Source organism: Miniopterus natalensis, chromosome 8, assembly GCF_054644295.1.
Source record: "Miniopterus natalensis isolate mMinNat1 chromosome 8, mMinNat1.hap1, whole genome shotgun sequence".
NCBI classification, from domain to species: domain Eukaryota; kingdom Metazoa; phylum Chordata; class Mammalia; order Chiroptera; family Miniopteridae; genus Miniopterus; species Miniopterus natalensis.
This window is the reverse complement of record NC_142088.1, coordinates 27,724,970-27,746,933: the sequence shown is the minus strand read 5'-3', so window position 1 is coordinate 27,746,933 and position 21,964 is coordinate 27,724,970.

The following is a 21,964-nucleotide window of genomic DNA, read 5'->3' as shown; positions in this document are numbered from 1 at the left end:
TGCAGCATAACAGTTGAAAAAGCGCTGACCTAGTTTATTATGTAAAGGAGTTTGTAACTATTCCCAAAACGGAAAACATGGATTTTGTTTTAATAATCTGTTTGATTATCTAATTTTAGTTATTACATCAAAAGTTAAAAAGATATTAGCTTTTTAGCTAAAGATTATTTTTGGTAGAATTTTAATTTTTTCCCCTCCCATTTATGCAGGGACAATTTATAACATAATAGGCTCTATCTTTTGATATTTGGTTCCCAAGATATCTTATTTTAACTTGTTATATGATTATGCATCCTTATTTTTAAAATACAGGTTAATTAAACAATATTAAAAACAGAAAAAGACAAGGAAAACATTTTAGAATGTAAATAACATGAAAAAATAGCCCAAATAACTATAAGCTTTGCCAGGTTTCTGTCTGATGTATGTATATTGGCAGAGAATGAAAATCTTTATCTCATTTAATTCAAGAAAATTGTATAAAGTGATATTGACATTTATAAATTACACATTTTTCAAATAAATTATAGTAAACAAAAAGCCATATGCAGTATAAAAATGCATTTTGTGTTTTGATTTTATGAATTTCTTAGAGTCATAACAAATACACATCAATACTTATGTTTAAATATACTATATATAAAAATTAACTGTCATTTTTAAATGCCCAGCATTATTTATCCAGATGTTAATATATGTGTGTGTCTTTCACACTATTACATTTTATTTTTTTTTTTTTTGAAAAAATTATAGCCAGATTTTTTATGTGAAATCTAAATTTAACTTATTTGTTAGCTCTATCATTTCCTGTCTTAACATTTTATTTAAACTATATTATATTTCACTTTTCCTATATATTTAATGCCATTTTTTTCATTTACTGATATTCTACATTATTACATTAATTTGGTGGTGAAATAATACAAAATTTGCTTATCCACATGATTTTATTTTTATTATTTCAAGGTATTTATTTTTGTCTCTGTTATCTCCCTTCAGAGAATAAGTAGAAGAGTTGTCTACTAAATACTCTGGTTTTCTATAAAATGCCTGCCTGTTCCTGAAAAACAACTTATTTAAGGCCATTTAAGCAGTGGTAGGAGCACTTTTGAGAGTTCTAGAGTAATGTAACCTTGGAGAATTTGGGCAGAGCAAGAGTTCAACTAGGAAGAAACCTTGTTTCATTCCTCCACTATTTGTGCCTCTCTAAGACCTAGCTAATTAAATGAAGCTCATCTCTAAGGAGACTGTTTTACTAACTCCCTCTCCTCAGCCAGCAATCTCTTTCTAGTATTAATCTTAAAACTGCATGCTTTTTCTTTTGTTAAAGCTATCTTGATACAGTACTGCTGGAAAAAACAATAATTTAAAATCACAAGTATTTTCAGCCTAGAAACCAGGAAAATGCAGTACCAATGAGTTTGCAAAATTATGAAAAATAATTTCCCAGTTTGACTTAGGTAAATATATAAGAAAACTGTAACTGATTGATATATTTTAAACATTAACAAAAAGTATAATTAATGAAAACCTGTATTTCTCTATATGCATATATAATTCTTTGTCTTTGAACAGTTTTCATTCTACTTCATTTGTTTATTCTAATAAGTTATTTAAAGATATTTAACACTTATTCTTTTTGTTATATGTTTGGGTACTTTGCTAGCAAAGCCCAGGGAGGGGAATAACCAAACTTAATATAAACATGTAGTCCAGAATTACAAATGAGAGTAGCATGATATGGTGAAAATCTGATGAACATTTTAGCTTGAGTGCTAGAATTTTCCAATAGGTTTTTTGGTACACCCTCCCCTGGGTCTCTAATATTCTGCAGAGAAAAAAAAAAAGCTCCCAAAGCCTCACATTTCTGTTTTTCTAAAAATTCAGTAGATTCAGTGGTGTTGTTTTATATTAATATGCTTTGATCACAGAATTATTTCAGGATGAACTTCCTAAACTATTTTGACATTTTGAGATTATTTTGATACTTAAGCACTTAAAATAAAAATAAGTAAATATTTATCACAAGTCCCCCATGCCATCTTTTAAAACAAATAAGTTCATTTTTCTGATTTTCATCCAATCAAAATACATCTACTCAAAAAAGCCTACAACAGACATTTCAATTAACACCATCTCTCTATAAAATGAGCAAACAAAATAACAACAAAAATAAATAAATAGCAACAATATCTGCCAAGGCAAAGTCTATTCAAGGGACTAATTTTCAATCTGAAAACAAGCACCTCACTATTTTAAATCTCTAAGGCTAAACTGGTCAATTTCCTCTCCACTTGCTTTACTGGTCAACATTTATAAGATGATGTCTTGATGTATCACTTGCTTTTATGATTTTTTTTCTTACATTAAACTTACTTTTTTCAAAATAGATTCAGTGACACAGAAGCATGGAACAGACTGACAAATCTCAGAGGGAATGTGGGGTGGGTGGGGAGAGATTAACCAAAGAATCTATATGCACATATGCATAACCCATGGACACACACAATAGTGTGGTGAAGGCCTGGGGCTGGGAGTGGGTGCAGGGTAGAAGGGGTCAATGGGGAAAAAAGAAGACATCTGGAATATTTTGAACAATATATATAAAAAAAAAGAGTGAATAAAAATATAGTCACTTTACTGGTACAAAAAAACATAAATATTAACTCAGATAAAAGAATAGGGCTAATATGTGTTTTACTTTCTTTTATATTACTCAATCACAATTACATTTGAAAACAGCTCTGAGATAAACTTCACTATTACATAAGTCATTGTCTATGCTGAAGGGGACTAATATTTAAAGTGTTCAATAAATGATTGCTTTAAAAAAAATTCAGTCTGTGCACTGTTTTGTCATCTTAAATATTGGGATTTATCCTTCATGGACATAAATAATACTGTAAGTTTATAAAGAATAGTGAGATCGCTTTTATTTAATTGAAGATATGTATAAAAATACTTTGAAAATGTTACTTTCTAATCCTATACAAATATTGATTTTAATTTAAACAATGTTTTCAAAAATTTGTGGAAGGCCTAATATCTTGCACTGTGGGATGATACATTTTTCCTTACCCTGGCCATGTTCCCCATGACAGATGAGGAACAATATAGTAAGAAATAAATACGTTAAGACCAGAGATACCGCCATGAAGGACGTACCATTGGAAGCAATAGTCTTTAAAATGGAAGTTCTGCATCAGGATATGTCATAAAGCAGGATTTATGACTTTCTTGACTTATCATTCTAACCTTACATTATAAAATTAGATTCTTATGCAATCAGCGTTCTAAAACTTCCCATTTTCCACTGGTCTTCTTTTCTCATTTTTGATCTTTGCATTTAAAATGATCTGTGAAAGAATAAAGTTGTACCCCAGCTGCTGTTGTGTTTAATCTAGGAGCATTCAGATGTTTCTCCAATGACAGTATTCACAAAGTCAAGGAAAAATGCACCTTGAAAGTATTAAATCTGGTCTCTCTGTGTTTAAATATGATAACATTTCCAAAGGTGAAAAGGGTCTACCTTGAAGGAGCAGCTGATTTCATGCTGTAAGTTCCTCATTCTAGTTGAATTTGATATGAAATAAAAGAGCACACAATCATATCAAATATGACTGCCCTACTTTGTTAAAGTCAGACATATTAGAAAGCAAGAGACCCATGCAATCATTATTAATCAAAAGATGACAGTCTATCATAACATTTATTGAGCACCTATTTTTATTGAATATTAACATCTAATATACTATCCATAATTTCTCACCATGAATAAAATTATAGTGTATGAAAATAGATTTTGGATATGAAAAACTTCATATTTTAATTCATGGCAGTTTCTAGTCAAATGGTTTTAGGCAAACTAGTTCATATATATCTTTCATTTTTCTGACTTTTAAAATGAGGGTATTAATCTACTTCATAGTAGTCTATGGGCATTCAAAGAGATAGTTATTCTATGATAATTTTTTGGTAAACCATAAGATATTAAACAATTATAAATCATTTGTAAAGATCCTATCATAAGATAGAAAAATTGTGGAATTTCAGAAAGCATAGCTATTCTTCAAAGTAAAATAAAGTCTGGTCAGATATCTCTTTACCTGAAATCAATCTTTCTAATAGAATCATGAATATTGAAACTCTGATTGGCCCTGCCCCAGCCTATTCATTGAGCAGAGGATTCATTCTAGGAAAGGCAAGCCAAGAAGACCACAGGCTACTAACCACCCTCCCTCAGACCCAGGCATCGACCAAGAGTGTTACTCCAAGAAAATGGGGTACCCACCCCCCAGCTCCTGTGCAGTGGCACAAGGCACCATCCAGGGAGAAATCACATTATAAGGGTGCAAATTATTCAGCTCTGTCTAAAGTGGCTGACAATTTAAGACAGAGAATGAGGAACTCCATGCTGAAGGTGTTGTCTAAAACAATGGAGATACTGGCGAAGAGCAATTGAGAGGACTAGTGATATAAGTCAAACGACAGAGTGGCTAGTAGTTTAATAGAAAGAACCAGAAAAAGAGACAGCCAAGAAGAGCACCCCTGAGGTCACAGTCAACCCTGGGGTTCTGGTCAGCTGTGCAAACGGTCTAGGATGCACCTGCTTAGGAACAGTCAGGAAAGGACGCTCACAGCACAGGCTGGACGCACCCAAACCCACCAGCACCGAGGAGAAGCCTCCTGGGCACAAGGGACTCAAAACACCCTCCCATCAAACCCTGTCTGAGCAATAAGCCACTAGGGCAGCTTCTACGGAGGCAGGCTTCAGTATGAAATTATACAGAGCCCCACAGTCTGGGAGATTGTTTAAACGGCCAAGGCTCTGCCCTTTCCAATCCTAAAAGAGAACTACAAAGCTGACAATTCCTGACCAAAGACAGGGCCAAAAATAAATAAATTATCTGAATAGTAATAACTGCACCAAAGATGAAAAGGGGTGTGTGTGTGTGTGTGGTCATCCATTCATTTATTAACTGCTTGGGGACATGCAGTTCAACACATGGCTGTATTTCTAGGTGTAATGAAAATTGACGTCACTGAATTAATTTGATCAAGTCACTTAAATAACAAATGACAGAGCAAACAACAAAAGCAACAACCATCCCTGAGCAGAATCAGGGTCCAGAGTTACCAAAGGACCCAGCAATTCAGCTTCTTAATACATAACCCTACCAAAATAAAAATGTATGTCCACCCAGAGCAGTATCATTCAAATTAGCCAAGAATGGAAACAAGTGTCCATCAATCGAAAAATCAATGAATGAAATGTGGTATATCTATACAGTGAAATATTATTCAGCAATAAAAAGAAAAGAGGTAGCAAAATGTGCTACAACATAGATGTAACTCGAAAACATGGTAACTCTATTTAAATTCTTAAAGAACTGCAATACCATGATACAGAGTTTCATTCAGTGCGAGAGAAAATGTTCAAGATTAGATTGTGGTGACAGTTTCACAACTCTGTCAACATACTAGAAAATACAGATTAGTACCTTTAGATGTACGACTTGCATGACATATGAGTTATATCTGAGTAATGCCTATTTAGAAAACTTGAGCATGTAGTAAAATTAGTGCCAAATTCTGACAGGAGTTAAAGCTGAATATTAGATCAGTGGGATGAAAACTGAAATGCCTGCGTAAGTACAGCTGGAATAGACACGTTTCGAAGGTTCTGTTCGTTCATTATTATTCCTTAAAATCACTTCTTCAGCCAAAACACGTGCCAAAGATGCCTCTAGTGGTGATCAATCCTGGAGGACTCTAACCAAAAAGTATAAAATATATTAGTATTAGCCTTAGACAAAGTACAGAAAGTAAAAGATAAGTTGAGATACAAGGTGTACTGGTAAGACATATAAAATGAAGGCTTTTTACGTAATTTCTTTAGGGAAGTCTTGTCAGCTCCACGAGGGGCCTGGATTAAGCTAGAAAGATACTGTAGTCTAGGATCACAAACAGGGATGCCTTGTACTTCACACAGCAGCAGGTGTGACGCTGGTAAAAAATAAGGTCCCTGCTTTCCAAATAATTAGAGTTTCAATAATTTATGCTTTCTACAACTGAAAACAGAGATGATATCTCTCCACTGTTATGCGTTAAAATGTATGTTACCGGTGAAGTAGATTTGGTCTAGAAATGTAAGGACAGAGGCATTTTCTCAGAACTTACTAAGGGGTAGATATAATTGTTTTGCATTAAGAATGTGATTTCAATATTCAATGACAAGGTTTACTTTTTGTATATTTATCTGACTTGTGACATGTAGCATATATTATAGTAAAGCTGTGGCCTTGATTTTGATCTTCATCAAAGGTTCACACTTTGAGTGTTTCAGCACTTGGTTCTTTAACATTTTAGATAAAGAAAAGGCAAACTTATTTCCAAAATTTCTAATAGGTTATATAGTCCTTGGACTCTCATCTTCTTGAGATTAGAATACTGTGTATAGCTTGCTTGTCAGTCTTTATAAGGGCTTTCTCTTTGTGCCTTGACATAAGAGACAAATGGAGAACTGTTCAATGGGACATAATAAAAAATGTTATTGAAAGAGTTAAAAATATGAGCTGTAAATGGGAATTTACAGACTTTGTGCAATGCCAAAGAAATTTCCAAGAGTAATAGAATACAAAAAAAAGCATTTTTGTAACATAAAATCTATTCATGAGATGCTGTCATTAAGCAGATTATTACCAGCACTTTCTATTCTCTCCATATACAATAAAAATTAACATTCACTGGGTTCATAAACAATAAACTATAAAGTAAGAATTTATGCTAGTGGCAGAAGCTTCATAAAATGTGTTTGTGTTGCTGTTTATTATGTATAGGCTCTGGAGATGAGTGAACTCTGGTATCTACAGAAATCTGTGGAAAAGAGCAGTGTGAAGATGGAAGCATATCACACTGCAGGCGTAGGGTTGTTGTTTTTCTTTTAGCACATTTTGTCTAGTGGGATGACAGTTTTAAATCATTTTCAACAGCTATACAGCTTTTTAACATATGAGAACATTTTACAGTTAAATTAATAATTCAAAATTTAAAGTAAATATTGGCTGAAACATTCTGTCTACTTAATCCATTGCATGCATATGTATATTTCAAATTCCATATTTTATCCAGCAAATCAGTTATTTTAAGTTAGCATTTGGATTTATTGGTCATGGACAAGTTGAATTATATTCAAAATTACGTGTGCATATGTATATGTGTCTTTAATTATGATGTGGACTTACTATATTCTTAAAATAGTCCTTAATTCAAGAAAGTTGGAGAAGCACTATTATAAATGTTGCTAAAAATGTGGGTAAAAGGTATAACAAGAAAATACTTTTCAAACTTTATCAAGGTTGTAAAAAAAGAAAGAAGTTTTCTATGTATTTTCTGTCTAAATGCCACATGTTTCAAATGCTATATCTGTGCATGTATTTTATCACTGATGCTTTGCTATTGGTATACTGATGATGGCCTTTAAAAACATTTCACTTAACTAAATTCATCCTGTTAGAGAAATGCTTAGTCAAATTATAATGTCCCTGTGCACTGAGAAGAGACAGCCATAAATCATCTCTAGTAAAACAAACATTTCTCAGCAACCTTTTCATTTAAATTAATAATAAGGAAGATAATTCTGCTCAGAGGAAAACATGATAACTTTGTCTCTAGAGCCCATGAAAATCCCCTTTTTAAAAAGTTCCTTTTGAAATAAATCTATTCATCTGTCCATCCATCCACTGACCCACTGAACTTTTGTTTTACTAACATATATCATGTTCAAGTCTCCATGTTTATTCATTTAAAAATAACTTGGGGCTCTTATATTGTGACAGCGGTGGAAATTGAATGGTAAAGAAACTATATTATTCATATCCACTTGCAGCTTATATCTTAGTGCAAACCATAGATATTTAGCCAATAGTTATACAAATATAGATTTACAAATTGTCATATAACTGAAGAAAATAAAGGATGCTCTAAGAGTGTATGAGAAGAAAACAACCTATTCTAGAGGCAGATTTTATAACATATTTTATCAAATAAAGGAGAAGCCAGGGAACACATTTACTGGAGAGTTATATGATCACAAATTCAATGCTACACAAACCAGTTTCTTTCAGTGTCCTTTTTCTGCTTTCTGTAGCATTATTTGTTTCATGCTTGGTTGTACTGAGCAACAAGATTTATTTTTGTTGAACTGGCTTAAGACACATGTTACTTCTGATGTAATCTGTGGATGGAGGAGTTAAATATACTGTTTGGAAATGGGAAATGTGGACAAGGAGTTTTCAAAGAAAATTCACAGGATTTTTATTTCTAATTATGTTTCAGTACATGATGTCAACTTTTACTTACAAATATACATATATGTTAATAAATAAATAAAGAGGGAAAGAAGGGGAAAAAATGAGGAAACTAGATGAAGACAAAGTACCATAGGATAGGAGGCTCCTATATTTTGTTTTTGAAATTTTGAGTATAAAGAGCTATGATAGCCCTGACTGGAGGTTCTGAGCAGTAGCCTGCAGGTGCACAAAATTCAGCGGAGTAGAATCAGTAAGAGATATGCGGGGTTCGTAAACTTATACATGAAACTGAAACGTGGGCGTTATGAAATCATCTCAGTGAACATCAGGCATTGATAGTGGCCCAGGACTGAGTCTTAAGACCAATATACAAAAGTTAGGCAGAGGTGGTGGTCAAGAGATCAAAGGTTTGACAATGGAGATACTAAACCCTTGGCAGCACACTCTACAGGGTGAAGTGGGAGGAAAGAAAGGAGGGGGTCATGAATATGTAGTTTTAGAGGAATAAAACAATCTAAGTTCCTTTGAGTTTCTGATTAGATTAAAGAATGCTAATGGAGAAAGTAGGTACAGGAAAGTTAGAGGGCTGTAGTCAGAGGGATGTGCCTTTGATGATATTAAGATACATGCATCTGACTTTCTGTATGTTAATACACGTATACACAGGGGTGGCTGTCAAAATGCATAGCAGCTGGTCCACACCGGAACAGAACAGGGGCCTGAAGGCCACCTGCAGGGCAGACATCTGTAATTTAGTGGTTGAACTACATCCACAAGATTTTAGCACCATGCAAAAATTTTATCAGTGCACACATATAAAATTTCAATAAAATCAGAACTATTTTGATTATAATCATTGTTCAAAACACTTTTGAAAACTTTGAGTCTTACCTATGATACTTCTCAATGTGTTAACACCTACAATGCCATAACAATATATTTTGCAAAAATCTATTTTCATTCCAGACTTATTTGTAATCCTTATTATATAATCAATAAATATACAGGTCTTCAAGCACTTTCATGCTTTACTGCTTTCATCATTTTCATTTAGCAACCTCCAGATCATTTTGTACAAGTACTAGTGATTTTGACACCAGGTTTGGTCATAACCTTTGTCCAATAAACATACAGGCTGAGCAATCTCTAATCTGCTACATTAAAAACTGAAGGAGGCATTGAATGGGGACCAGTACTTGAGCAATTCAGAGACTGATTTTCACGTGGTAGGAAGAATCCAGAAGAATTTCAACCAGAAACAGTCCCTGAATCCATGAATTAGGTATAAAGGGTGAGGTCTGGCAAGAGCCAACACCTAATTATTTCCTAAGTGGCTGAGTAGTTCTCTTTCAGGCTAGAGTTTCATCAACACTGCAACACGGGGAAACATTCCACTCAGAATTATGATTCTTTGTTGGGAGTGCTGTTGTAAATATTGACCTTGTTTTGTATTGGTGACCATGTGAATGGGATAATGGAAAGGAAACATAAGAGCCTCAAAAGGTTACGTTAGCTGAAGCTGACATCTTATACATTCAGTGTTTTTCTAAATCTTTTGTATGAGGACACTGGAACAAAATCGGTCTTCCTTAGAAATAAGAAGCTATAAATGCAAGGTTAATGAGAGCTGCTTATTTCCATCTCCTCTATTTGTAAGGCGTGGACCCTCCACACAGAGCTGAGGCGTAGCAAGAAAGCATAATAAAAATGTCTTTATATCCCGGAGTCACTAATGCCTAACTCTGGCATTCCCTTTAATTTTTCAACTACACGTATCCATTAACTTATATTTGTTGTTATTTTTTTTATTTGCCTTCTATTTAAGCTACTTTTAAATAAAAGAATGCTGACCAAAACCTCACCACACCTGCTATTTATCTGATCAGTGTTTGTCCCTTTGCTAGAATCTGAGGAGAGAAAAATAAAGGGCCTGTTCTTTTCCCTCAGGGATTGTGTTCTTACTCAAAATAATTAGTTTTGGATTTTGCCACAATTTGGAAAAGCGCAACCAAGTATTTTCTTTAAGAAGTGTTTATTTTCAGTTTTAGATTGTTATGCAATTAAGAAACACAAGAATTTCAAAACAGGGAGTTGAAATAGAGGTGTGCAGATGAATAACTAGCTAAATAGGTAAAGAGTAAAACAGAAATCGATAAAGGGTACAGAAAATAGAGAGGTTAAACAAAACAACAAAGGAAAACTAAACCCACAGAAGAATGCTTAATACTAAAAAGTATGAGCAATTATTTTATGCTTTATATTAGCAAGAAAATATTCAAAAGCAAAGCAATTCTGAGGGGGGTAGTTGAGTGGGAAAGCTTTAGGAGGGTTAGAAGCATTCTGGCGAAATGGGAGGCATTGCTGTTATACCGGATGGATTGAAATATTTTTTAATCTCGTGCCTAATATCTTTTCCCATATGTATTTATTAAAGGCCGTCAAACGCATGAACCAATGTCCCCTGTCGCAGGTGTGCTACAGAACACGGGCAGGGCCGTGGTATATGGTTCAGTCGAAGGCAACGCGATGTTTGGGGTTTTTTAGAGGTTGAAATGGGACCTGGGAAAAAGAAGAGGGCGGCGCTCTCCTCGCCAAGGTTCTGCACGGCAGCTGAGAGGAGCTTAGGCCCTGGGCCCTGAGGCGGCAGCCCTGGAGAGAGCCGGGAGGGAGCAGGAAGGAGGGCCGGGAACCGCACACGCTGGGGATATCGTTTGGCTCCCGCGGCTCAGCCACCCCGTGGGTTTTTCAGCTGCATAAATGAGTGCACCCCCGTGTTTGTTTAGCCAGTTAGAAGTGGGTTTGTGCCACTGGGAAGGCCGACACTGCTTCCTAATGTCATTTTGTTCTTGCCACGGGGCCTGAAGCACATCCAGGGACAACCTTAAGGAAAACGTCCCTTAGAAAGGATATCTTTTCTCCTGGTATATATGTGTATGTTGAATCCCCTACAAAGTGGTGTAAAATGGGCCAGATTGTCTAAGATATGTTACCAAAGGTTCTCCCCTCCTAATTAGCTGGTAGAAAACTTTGCGAAGTATTAGTTATGATTTTGCAACAGTTTCCAGGGCAAGAGTTGGACTGCGTAATATTTCTTTTAAAGCGTTTCAAACCACAATTCGATTAATCTCAATTCTAGGTTGTAAAAATCAATGTTTGGCAGTTATTTTAAGCCATATATTGCCCCCCCCCCCCTTTTTTAAACACATTCTGCCAAAACCTCTACAATGCCTTTCAAGCTTGGAGAATATGCAGACAGGAACTTTAACAAAATTATTTCATCCCCTCCAGCCATTTGGGAAAACTGTAAAGATAGGCAAAAAACTAAAGCTGACTGTTGGAAAAAGTGAATAGAAAATAAATTGTGAGAAATTTTTATTGCTTACCATGTTGTTCTGATTTATTACTAGGAGGAGTTCCTATTAAATAGTATTTCAAATTATATATACAAAATTTTTCTATGAATTATAAGAATGACAGAAGTATTTAAATGAGAGTCTATGTATGTGAGCTTTGTAGAAAGCTTGTTTTTGCTAGGGGTAATGAACCAGGATAGATTCCTTCCAAATTTAGTTTTCAGGCCCCAAATTTGGTCCACAATAGAGATGGATTGGTCTTGTTTGGTCATGTCGATCACCCTTGAAAGGCATCTCTCAGGTGACTTTAAAACAGTAAACCATTAGAAACGTCTCCCCTTGAGCTGTCTGGCATTGATTTTTTTTTTTTGCTTCAGCTGAGACGTAAATCAATAACACTTCTTTGGCAATCATGACTACTAAAGTGGGGTCATGTTGTATTCCAACATTTCCTAGTATAATCAGAGGTATCATTGTAAAAATCTATCTGTTAACTCATCATATGATTTTTTTTTTTCTCAGTTAATAAGGAGACCTGGTACGTAGAATACAGCATAATCCCTTTGGAGTGTAGTTTTTTCATTCAATCCAGGAATTTGTTTAACGCTATCTAATTTCTTTTAGATCTACTGTCCACCTGCTCCCCGCCACCAAATAACTGCTACAGAATAATTAGTACATAAGAATTAAGAGCAATCATAGCTCATGAAATTACAGATATATTCTTATAATTTCATAGAAACATGCCCATGTTTCCCATGTCAGTAAACCAGCATAACATGATAATATTATATTCTTAGTGATATAGGGAGTAATGAGTAAAGGTGATGCCTAGAATCAAGGGAAAAGAATCGATCATAAAAGTTGTTGGAACTAATGCAATTGAGCCATTGCAAATTATGCCTAAAATCTCATTCTTACCTTATTTCCCTTGGTAAGCTGCTCATTGCATTTTATCCTACACTATACCTCATTTCTGGTATAAATACGACGGTGGTATCTTCACTGGGAATATTAAAAACTGTTCTACGAGTATGTACCCTTATTAATCGAAAAGCCATAAATGTGCCTTTTATTCATTTGTTGGTATAATAAATAAAGGTTGACTTTCTAAAATTAGGTTTTTACATGTAGAAAATTAAATTATGTAATTATGTTTCTCTTGTCTTTTAAAAATATTCTTAGATTAGAGTACACATAGCATAAGTTTCTCTGCTATTGATTAACAACACACAATTTTATTTTTTACTAGAATAGATGAAATTGACTTAGCATTAATAAGTGAATTTTAAATGTTTGATTTTATGTTCTTATAAACTGTATAAAACTCTTTGGAATATAAAACTTGCTCACAGACACATACAAAGAGATACATACTTAAAGTACTGCTTGTATCTACTATATAATATATATTACAGGCTTACTGCCTTGATTTTGGTTTGAGAAAACTCAACATTTTTAGTGAAACAACAAAAAACAAATACATATGTATATAAACATAGGGATTTTCTAAATGTTCTGTATTAATTGGTTAAATCACCTTCCCCTTCATATGCAAACTTTTGCAAATACGTACCTTTTTGAAATGACAGTTTTTGTTATTCTCCTGCAAGTATGTATTAGAAATGTATATTGTACACATTAAAACAAATTTAACAGATAAGTCTGAGGAATATTAGCATTCATATTTTAATATACATTTATTTATTACATGTATTACATAACTATATAGTAAAATATAAAAGTTAGCGTTAGTTTGTACACTACACTACACACACACACACAAACACACTGACACACATACATTCAAAATAGGAGTAGGAGCCATTTGCACTCTCAAATATTATGTTTGTATCTGTGTTTTGTAATTCTACTTACATTTATGTGTAATATACTATTTAGTTTTATTATTTATCAACAAACTGTCTCTTAAAGTGCTAAGATGTATTTTAAATATTCCTTCAGTCTTTATGCTGTGTTTTTATATCTATTTGAAATGTAATTTTTTATATATTTCAAAAATACATATGTATACACATATGTATATGTATTCACTACAATGTGTTAAATAAATTATTCCCAGAAAACATTCATATGTTTATAAATATCACTTTGTCATCTTATCTTCTGTCAAATAATAATATGTATAGGTATACAAAACTGGTATTAAGTATTAAATAAAATTTGTTCATTTAAGTGAAAAGATTATTAGATGCATGTACACATGCATACAAAATAATATAAATACATTTAGAAAAGATAAAATTTATATCAGGCCCGAAACCTCACCAGAATTCAAAATGGTCATAATAGTGCTGCAGAAAGCTACATCCCATTTGTCTGATATAACTGAAATCAAAATGTACGCAATGACTAATAGTAAAATACTAGCCAAAGAACAGAAAGAGTATCTGTTAAGGTGTTCTCCATCAAGGAAAAAACCTGCTATTATTTTACTTGTAGTCCCTCTTTCCTTCTTTATTAGTTTAGCCTAAAAATAGCCAGGGACTTGTGTTTCATTACGTGCAATGTCAGAGTGAACTGCCGATGTTGCAGGTGAAATGAATAGCTGCTTCGCTCAGAAATACTCTGGCAATCAGCCACGCATTCTGCCAAACCAGCATGCTGACCACCTACTTGGCTTGAGTCAGATGGCTATTTGGAAGCTTTTAGTCATTACCTTTTATGTGATGTAACTGCCCACTATTCAGCATGACTCATTTATCATTTTATGCCAAAGAACTGAATTATCTTGTATTTATTCTTGTTATCTTCCTGGAGAGTCTGACATGACTTTAATGTCAGTGTATTTCTTGCTAGAAAATAACATATGCGATATTTTGAAAACTGGCTGAACTTGACAGCATGTGAATTGACACTAAGAATATGTAATTTTCTAACATTGCCTTGTGGAACGTACATGTGTTTACTTTTAGGGTCTGGAAACTTAAAGGTTTCTATATAACACCTCCTAAGATTCCCTTCAAGATTCTTAAAAATAAAATACAGAAAAAATTAGGTCCATCTGGACCTATTGGATGGAAAAACTTTGGTTACTATAAGCACTATAGAAGCAAGTCCTTTGCAATGTTAAATAAACCCCAGTAATTACTATTAATATTACATGGGAAATTAGAAACTAATAATCCATTTATTAGCACCAAGAAAAAAAAGTAGCAAGAGCAGAAGTAGGGTTACATTATGGAAAGGCACGGAGTAGTGAGGAGAAATACCATGAAAACGTAAGTTACTCGGAAAGACAGCATCTGCCCCTCTATCTACTATGCACACACCCTGCTTCTGCTCCTGCCGTTCCGCCTCCCTCTCCTAGCGACACCTTCCTCTCCTTTAAACTACTATACTGCGTAAACTTTATTAACAAAGAGACCTGACACCAAGCTCAAAGCGCTGTTCACTGTTTCCTCATCAGGCCTGGTGCACGGACACATTGACAAGGGTGATACAGGGGAAATGACTAGAGTAGATGTGGGGGAAATGCATATGCTGATGCAAGTAAAGCTGGAGTCAAGAAATCTGCTCCAAGAAATCTGGGGGGTAGTGATCAGAAAAGAATCAGCCTCAATATCTAAGTGAGGACACAGTGGGTGTCCAGAAGCTCCGGGAAGGTTTTCTATTCAGTTGTAGATTAAAGGGTTCTTTGACAACACTGGGCTATTAACCTTGATCTTTTTTTTAAGAATCGAAGTCATTGTGGACTTAATTATCCTTCCCATAGCCCCTATTTTGAATGGCATTCAATGTCAAGGACATGGCATCTTATATGTGAAGCTAATAATGTTTGTATTGGATGAGAAAGTGCATTGGATGGAAAGAAAGGGCCTGTCTGCTTGGTTTCTAACACTAGCTTTCCTTCCTATTAGTGATGATTATTTGGACAAAATATTTGTACAAGTAATTTAACCTGATTTTTAATTTATGCTTTCATAACTTCAAGATTCTAATGCCTAACTCACAGGTTTAATGTGAATGTTAATGAGATAATGCATATAAAATTCTTAACATACTAGCTGGCTCATAATAAATCCTCAGTGAGTAAATCTATTTAATTATTTAATAATAAAACCTTATTAATTTAATTAATTATAATGTTAATGTGGATATTAATTTTTTTTCTTCTGGTTTTCTAAGTTATAGTTGTTTTTCTCAACTTATCCAAATATTTTTGACTAACAAGAATGTACAATGGTTATTAAAAAAAAAAAAAGTTCTACAAACTTATAGAATTATGGTTTAGCCCAAGATTTAAAATGAAGGAATACAAAGCTCTCTTTTAATAATTTGGAGAATTTTGAATAAAATAAATCTGTAAATTCTTTATACATTTAAGTTGGTGATTCTGATGGAAGTGATTAAAAGATATATGTTGTAAATACTACATATAGTATGCATACAGTTTAAAATTCAGTAGCTGAAACTGGTAGAAAGATGTATAATCTAGTAATCAACAAGAACTTTATTAATGACATCAGAAAAATGTTTGTAAATGGGAAGAAAGCAGAGGATATAAATGCAGTAGCTGCTTTTAAGGATCAGGTAATTCTATACGCATCAAATAGAATTTTGCAATGTCCAGAATGTTCAATTTGAGGCAAAATAAAATTCCTTAAGTGATTTTCTATATCACAATTTAATTATACTTACAACACCATGTCATAGCTAAAATCATGATCATCAACAATTTGAAATTAGAAAGAAGTGCAATTCCAAAAGAATGGTACAGGTGAGTTGGAGAATAGAGTTGTAATGATATGTACATCAGCAAATCAGGTTCCTCTGGTGTCACCTCGATCCATATCCTCAGTCCATAGGTGGTCATTCCTTCTGAGGAAATTTAGAGCTGTTGGGAGACTCATATCCTGGTTTCATATTCTTGGAACTTCAGCTTCTGGATGTATCTACAAAGCACATGCAAGCATGTGCATACACACACAAACACACGCATACAAACACCATTAAAAAATCAAGTCTGGGACCTACTATACCCTCTGTTATATGAACACTGAGGTGAAATTATAAAAAAGAAGTAAGTTGTAGAAAGTCAAGTGGACAGCATTTTTTAATTGTCTGTTTATTTCTACTGATCATCTTTATTTCTTGGCAGTATCATAAGTTAATACAGATCTCAAAAGTCTTCCCCAACCCTTATATTAGTTTTGTTTCAATTGAGATATTTTCCGGAATGACCGAGGAATGAATTTTTCATATAAGTTCTGCCATTACTCCATATTGTTCCTCCCCACTTGTCAAGAAATAAACTTGGTCCAGACTACATTTTCCAATATATCAGTAGGTGGTCAGGAAGCATAAAATTCCCATGAAGCCATTCCTAAAATCATGGCATTGGCAAGCTAGCTTCTAGAAGCCATTAAACTTATACTATAAATCTGGTCATAGCAAATCTATATGGGAATTGATGGGACACAGAGAATGAATTATGTATCACAGAACTGCTGAATGGCAAAGAAAGAATGCTCACTCAGGCACATGTTGTATAGAGGAGAAAAAAATATTTGTATGATACTTCTGCATTCTCAATATTAAGGAACTGAAATTGCCACAGAATATGAATGGTTGTGTAATGTTATGTTTTAATCAATTCAAGAGAAGCATTAGAATTCCTAATTAAAGAAATATCTGGGTTTTTTTTTGGTTTGGGTGATAAGTATACAGTAATTTTACAGGTATTTATTATTGAAATACACAAAATATAATATTTGCATTAGATACAATTAATTAAAGTAATTATCATTGAAGTATCAGAAATAAAGCTTGGCTTATAATTATGATGAGCTATGATCAGCTCAGCCAGTTTTAGTTAGAAAACATGCATATTTAATTGCAGATGCACACACACACATTTAGATTAATATTAAAATTGTAATTAATGGTCTTATTATGCAAATGATGCTGATGATTTCTTTTTAAAGGTTCATAAGTATATATTTTAGAAACATGTATCTATCTACTTGTTAAAAAGAAATTTTCTAATTTAAAGTACACATTTTATATAAAATAAATATAGGGATTAAAGATCCTTGTGAAGGAATTAGCCTGAGAACAAGCAGATCACTTCTAGAATGTCTTGAGATCTGTAAGGTTAATTTTATTTTTTCAACATAGCACAATCCATCCTTCACTTAAGAGTTCTTTCTCTCTTGCTCAGAAAACATTATCTTCCCCCAAGTATATGCTTATTAATGTAAAAGGTCCAGTTACTTAAATACATTATAATCAGAAATCATTTGCAGCTAAATTCATATAATGAGCAGTACACAAATTTTCTAAGAGTAAAATGGACTTTCTGATTATAAGTTGATTATGTAACATCTTAATGGTCATCAGTTAATAATGCACAAAATGTTTCCCTAGGGCTAGGTCAAGGTCAAGGAATAGTGTTGTTTATAGACCTTGAGGGCATTATGCTAAGTGAAATAAATCAGGTGAAGACAAATACTGTATTATATCACTTTAACGTGGAATCTAAAAAAAAACCAAAACAAAAAAACCCCAAACTCTTTTTTTTTAATATATCTTTATTGATTTCAGAGAGAGGAAAGGAGAGGGAGAGAGATAGAAACATCAATGAGAAAGTCATTGATCAAGCCCGCAACCCGGGCATGTGCCCTGACCGGGAATCGAACCCCAATCGCCTGGATGCTAGGTCGACACTCAACCGCTAAGCCACGCCCGGCCGGGCAAAACCCAAACTCTTAAATATAGAGAACCCAAGGTGGGGGTAGAGAGTGAGTTTAACGGGAAAAGGTGGTCAAAAGGTACAAACTTTCAGTTACAAAATAAATAAGTCATGGGGATGTAATGTACTATATGGTGACTATAGTTAATAATACTGTGATGGATATTTGAAAATTGCTAAGACAGTAGATCTTAAAAGTTCTAATCATAAGAAATAAATTGTAAAAAGTTATAGTCATTACAAATAAAAAATCATAATAAATCATAGAAATGAAATATAGAATGATGGATATTAACTAGACTCATTATGGTGATCACTTCACAATATAGACATATATCAAATTACTCTGTGGGTCACCTGAAATTAATATAATGTTATATGTTAATTATACCTCAATTTTTAAAAATAATGTCGATTGATGTCAACCAGTTTATAAAATTATATTTAAACATTTGCCCAGCCAGCCTGGCTCAGCGGTTGAGCATTTACCTAAGAACCAGGAGGTCACAGTTCGATTCCCGGTCAGGGCATAGACCCGGGTTGCAAACTCAGTCCCCAGGAGGAGGCATGCAGGAGGCAGCTGATCAATGACTCTTTTATCATTGATGTTTCTCTCTCTCTATCCCTCTCGCTTCCTCTGAGAGAAATAAAAATATATTTTTAAAAATATATTTAAAATAATAGTTAAAGGGTTTTTTCAATTTTGGATTTTAGAGAGGTTACAACTGTTACTGTTAAAAAGAAAATAATCTATTCATTTGAGTAGATTGTTTGCAGTTTCCTAAAGTTAATATAATATCGTGGAAAAGTGCAGAGTCTTTCTATTAGGGCTATGGTTGTATTCTTGGTATTTCAAGAATGATTTGAAAAACATATATTTGCATATACACATTCACATACATATATACTACACATATACACATTTATACATTAATTTTTATTTTTATGTCATTTTTTTTAACATATAAAACATATTTTTATAACTTATAAGACATATTTTCAGGAAGAGACAAGTTCTTAAGTTAGCTTTCCTCAAACTTGGAATTGAGATATAATATTGAGAATCCAAATTTTCCTTTAAATGTGATGCAAATATTATTCTAGGTTACTAAACACTTGTGAGATGAAAAGGCAGAAGGTTGTAAAGAGCGGAGACTTCAGAGACAAGAGTTAGATTAAAATCTTGATTTGTCACCAAATGATCAGTTACATATTAGTCTCAGTTTCCTAAACTATTAAGTTTAATTGGTAATACATAATCACTTAAATAAGGGAATTGGTATGCTGTAAATTTTTGTTTTTCTTCAATTTGCATTACTTTATCATTAGAGAAATGGCAAAATTTATAACGAGGAGAAGCTGAGGAGTCCTGAGAGGAGTCAATAACTCTTCTTTCTCTGTTCTAGTTGTGTCCTTCATTGGCTTTGTCTATTTTTCTTCTTAGGCTGACTGAACTGTTTATATGCTTAGGTCAGAAAGCTTTCAACCTTGTGGTCTGTACTCACTCAAGCTTCAGGATCCAGAGAGATATCCAGCACTGACATCTTTTTTATTTAAAATTGCTGTAGTCAAATGCCTTCAAATGTTGGTGAATCCTTTCTATTATTTACTATCCCACTGAAGGAAAGTTATAATTTTATGTGTTTCTAGAAGAGAAAAATAAAGCTGCCTAGTTTGACTCTTTCTGTCTAACCTAATTATTTTCCTTTATGATTGTTTAATCTTTCATTTCTAACATTCCTTCTTCAATAAAATTATATGCTGATGGAGATAGAATTAGCCAAATCTATAATTTTCTGCATGGGTCACAGAGGTAATGAAAGCAGTGACTCCCCCCCCCCCCCCCGCCCAATACTCACCAGAGGATATGTTTTTATTGATTCTTAGAGAGAAGAAGGGAAAAAGAGAGAGAAACACCCATGTGAGAAACATTGATCTCGATCATCTGTCTTCTGCACGTGCCCCAACCATGATCAAACCTGCAATTAGGTATGTGTCCTGACCAGAAATCAAACCTGCAGCCCTTTCGTGTGTGGGACAATGCCCCAACCAACTGAGCCACCTTGCCAAGGCAAGCAGTGACTCCATTTTAAAATAAATGCCTTCCTTATGTCACTCCAAAGGGAAACAATACATATATGTTTGGTAATATCTTATGACAACCTACATATGATGTAATACATTTAAATGTGAATGAATATGTGACAAGTTTCAAGCATTTTTATTTTACATCTTCATTATAATTACTTGAAAAATTCCCCAGAAACATGTTGCTAAATGTGGCTTTAAATAGACTATGAGTGCATTTTTGCTGAAACATTTGAGCTTTGGTTAATTTTCATGAGCCTCACAAGTGTGAGGGGGACTGGCTGGAAAGCTCTGGTGGCAGGTGCTTTGCCACCTGCCCCACTGTAATATATGGCTAGCAATAAAGTTAATGCTTTCCTCACTCACTGATTACCATTCACAGAATGACTGAAACTTTGGATGTGGTACAGTATTTAAGGGGATGACATTTCAGATTTATGAATGCTTATTCTGAGACTTAACAGTTTTTGAAACTACCATTTCTCAGTTCTTGTATATCAGAAGGGAGACACAGTTCTTTGTGGGTTATGGCAATTATTTAAATATATTGTGTTCACACAATATATCTTTATCATATATGCCTTCATTATACACACACATATACACACAGATGGTAAATGGCAGAGCTGTGATTCAGGCAGTTACATTTGATTCTAGAACTTGACAATTAACTAGTACTGTACTATAAACTATAGATTTACATAAATCAAAGTAATCATGAATTATTTAACCTTTCCAAACTTAAGGTTCCTCAACCATAAGTTGAGGAAGGAAAGTATCTATATTGCAGAATCATTTTGAAAATTTGAAAATATATGCAAATTTTCTGGCACAATAGAATGCCCAATAAATTTTAATCATTATTTTTTTCTTTGGATTCTAAGCTACCATCACAGATGGCAAATGGATTTCATCTTGAGTGCTTTCTATGATCAGAGAGAGTGGAAGGTATGTTTCATTCCTCTGGTAAAGGCACAGACATAAATTCAACTTCTTGTGCCTATTGTGCCTTGAATTTCCTTCTCTTAGCTTTGGGACCTTGAGAAAATGAATGACTTTCCTGTGTCCATGTTTCTTTCACGTGTAAAGGAAGATGAAATTAGTACCAAATTCATAGGGTTATGATGAAAGTTAAATGAGATAAACATAAAGTTGCAGGCTGAACGTGCATATTTTATTTCACTCTCTCTCAAGCTGCAGTAAAACTTCAGCACACTGGAAGTATCAACTGGAATGCACAAAGAGAACAGCAGAAAAGACCATATCAGTTTCTATATTGGAAGGTCAAAGGGTGAGTTGTAACTGTGATATCTTGCATACTGAATCTGTGAGTGATACAGTTGAAAGCCTAGAAAAAACAACCACACTAACATTTACTCACTGGATTCTCTCTGAAAAGCTAAAATATTTTCAGATAGCTTTGCTAGTGGATGTGAATTAAAACTAAACAATTGGGCAAATATGTGAAATCTTCTATTTATTAGCAACGTTTCAAC